This window comes from Atractosteus spatula, chromosome 9 (assembly GCF_055471065.1).
Source record: "Atractosteus spatula isolate fAtrSpa1 chromosome 9, fAtrSpa1.hap1, whole genome shotgun sequence".
NCBI lineage: Eukaryota > Metazoa > Chordata > Actinopteri > Semionotiformes > Lepisosteidae > Atractosteus > Atractosteus spatula.
In genome coordinates this window covers 46554747-46558534 of record NC_142714.1, presented here as the reverse complement: position 1 = coordinate 46558534, position 3788 = coordinate 46554747, and positions in this window count along the sequence as shown.

Here is a 3788-nt window from a genome sequence, read left to right as displayed (position 1 = left end):
AGGATTAGTGGAGTATTGGAAGTGGACTCACAAGTGGTATAATTATTGGTGCATTTGCTTCTAGTGCAGTGCTGAAGGCACCAGTAGACTTGGCTAGTTAGTCAATTCAGACAGGACTTGCAGTGGTAAGTGGATAAAAAACACTGAAAAAATATTTCAGGCTTTAAAAAGCTAGGCCAAATGCACAGACTTCAAATCCAGTGACAACATCCCAGACTGGTCCCATACTGTATCTTCACAGACAATTCGGAGCATCTAATGGAATGATTACCACAAAATATTTCAAATGTGCTATTATTGCTAATGAAATGTGAAGCACCTTGCTATTAGGGGTATTTTTGTAGGAGAGTATAAAATATGTTTAATTTGTTTGAGAAATTTCTGATGTAACTGTAATGTTAGTCAACATTTGCACTGCATTTTTTCTTTTTCTTTCTCCCACAAGCTGAAATCATAAATATTCAATTTAAAACAATGTACAGTACTGTTGAAATAACTTTCAGCCAAAGGCAGAGAAACAGTCGTCACAATGTGTAGTGAGTTTGAATAGGAATTGCTGAATTTATTATTGTCTTCTGTTGTCAGTAACTGGTGCATGTAGTTCTTTTGGATCTCTTAGTATTCCAAGTTAATGTTAAAGAGCTACAAAATGTTTTGCTGGTGAACAATATTGAATTCCTATTCAGCACATTTATAGAGGAAAATACAATAAGAAAAAAGAAAGTCAAAGGACATTCTGTATTTACATTCTGAATTTTGATGGATATCTACATTCATTTTAACAAAACATTTATTTTCCCAGCTCACAAGACCTGCAATTACACAGCAGACCCATGGAGAAGAATAATTTTTCTTCCCTCTTACAATCAAAAATAAATCTCTCTCCCGATGTTTTGCTCTGTGTCCTAAATTTGAAGCTTTTCTTGGAAAGAAATGAAAATATTTTGAAGAATTCTGAACAGATTTAAAGAAATCCCTTGCAATCTTTTGTTCGATTTTATTTCTTAATTTACTACTTAAATACCTAACACAAATTGAAGACGTTTCCATGATCTTAAATAGGTGATGACATGGAAGAAACCTATGAACCAGTTGTTTTATTCTAGAGAATCTGAATCGTTTCTTTCAACAAGCTGTCAATCATTCAAGAGTAATACTTTAATTAAAATAATAATGGACTTAATGCAACCTTTTTAATTGCTTCCAAGGTGAGAAATAAATCTAAAAAAGAACTGGTTAAGCCAATTAATGTGACAATTAAGTAAAAGCTGTTTCTGAAACCAGAAGAGAGACAGATCTCCAAGACAAGGGTCAAAACCCTTTGCCATTCAAGAATATTGATATCTTTTCAAAAGCTGAAAAAATAGGCAAAAGAATTAATAATAATAATATGGTAAAAAGGTTTAAAAATCCAATTGTTTTGCTGTTTTGTTCAGAATCTTTAACTTACAAAACTTGACTGCAAGCTCAGAGTATGTCTAGAGTATGCTGCTCCTGATGATGTATTTTTGATGCTTAATCCTCCGGTGTATTCTGGCCTTTTCTATTTCTGTACTGTAATATCATGTACTGTCACACAACTTTGTTAAGTGCTTTGGGGCAACTTTGTTGTGTAAGGCGCTATATAAAAATAAATTAAATTGAATTGAAAATCCCCTTCAAGAATGCTATGTGTATTTCTAAATTTACAATCATATTTTAAATCCCATGTTACTTTGAGCACCTCAAGTACTTTTGATTTCACATAAATCTATACTGTGTGTGTATATATTAACAGTTATACTGGCAACAGCATTTGTGTTTAACAGCTTACTTATTTTCCTTCTGCTTGAGTGTTCCATTTCCGCTGGCAAATATGTAGATTAATTTCGACTTGTGGATACAATCATGGAAAAAATGGGAGTGCAGTCTGTCAGGGAGTACATCCCACCTGGCTTTAAAATATTCATCATTTTAAGACTGTGGGCTTAGTGAAAAGAGATTTACAATTAGACAGTTTGTTCAACAGATCTGTTTGTTCTTTCCTCTCCTGCTTTTAAAAAAAACACTAAACCAATACGACTTAGTACTTTGTGTTAATATAAAAGCTGCTTGGCGGCACAGTGGTGCACTGGTTGGCATTGTTGTCTTGCAGCACTGGGGCCTAGGATTCATTTCCTAAGGTGCTGTCTGTGTGCTCTCCCTATCATTGTAAGGAGTTTGCACATTCTTGTGTTCATGTTTTCATCTGGGTGCTTCAGTTTCTACCCATAGTCCGAAGACATATTGGTAGGCTAATTCGCTTCTGGGAAACTGGCCGTGGTGCAAATGTGTACATGTCTGTGTTTGTGTCTGTGTGTTTCCTGCAGTGGACTGAAATCCTATTCATGGTGTAACCAACCATACACCCATTGCTTGCTGGGATAGACTGACTCACTCCTCCACAACCCTTTGAATTAAGCAGTTAGAATCATCAGAAATGTGTTTTAATCCTGTCTAATGAGGGAAAAGTTTGTTTTGTTGTTTTGTTTTTTTATTTGGATTTCAGATGCAGGTTATACAGTAGTCTCCAGTTATTCTTGCTAATTCTTATTGAGCAGAGCCATTGACTCTACAAATGTTTTTTTTTGCTGATGCACTGTTTAACAATGCTTCCTTTTAAAAGAGTTAAGTTAATCAGACTCCAAAAAATAATATATCCCCTGCTGTGATCTGTATAATACAAGACATGAAGACAATATTCTTCTCTTAGTAGTTATCCCTGCTGATCAACAGGAAAATTAATTGTGTATATATTTTCAATTAGCAAGGAGTACAATTTTCAATTATACCTTTCAACTGATTTTATAATGAGACTGTTTTCAAGAAAGGAGTTGGAACATACAGTATACACATTTTTCTCATGATACCTCACAAGCTGGCCCACTGCTTCAAAGCCAGTGGTCTGTGGATTATACAATTGGGTACACCAAGCAGAGCATACAAAACACATAATTCCACTGCATATTGAAAATATTTTTTCAAAGTCACATTCAATCTTTTGAAGACAGAACAACTTAGATGCTGAAGTATGTCATCTTCAAATGTCCAGTATGCAGAGGAGTACTTCCATACATTTAGTCCTAGTCTACTTATATCTTTTAGATGATGTGCAGTTTGTTTCCCATAGAAATAAAAATAAAGTAGATCAATTCTGAATTATTTTCAGTTGATTCCACTATACCAGTCCTGCCTACTCCCACTGCTTTCCTCACATGCTCTTTGCCACAAGGGAACATACATTCAACCATCTGAATTATTTTATGCATTTAATAAATTATTGTGACTAAAAGGGAAGGTTTTCCATTTTACAATCTAAAATATGTATTTTATATTAGATAAGCCTGCTTTTCAGTTACTAAAAGGCACATTCAACATTGGCTAAGCCTTCTTTTGAGATAAGAAAATGTCAGTCTATTTATCAGTGTTACAAGAAGCATACAGTGTGTGGTTCTGTATATACACTATAACATTTGGGTATTGTTCTAAATCCCTGTGCTTTATCAGCCAGTCCATTGGTTTTCAATCCACAGTGTGCCAAAACATCAAACCCAATGAGACAGAACTCATAGGGGCTGTAACTGCAGAAATCCTTTGTTTGCACAATAATACCACTAATGGCCCATGTCATTCATAACTTGAGGGCTTGTAATGGGATAAAAACCCCAAGGCTTTATTAATTGCTTTTACATGCAAGGTTGCTTTGAGCACGCAAAGGGCATGGGAAGTACTCCTCATGGAAAGATAAGAAAAAAATAGGAAATGATCCC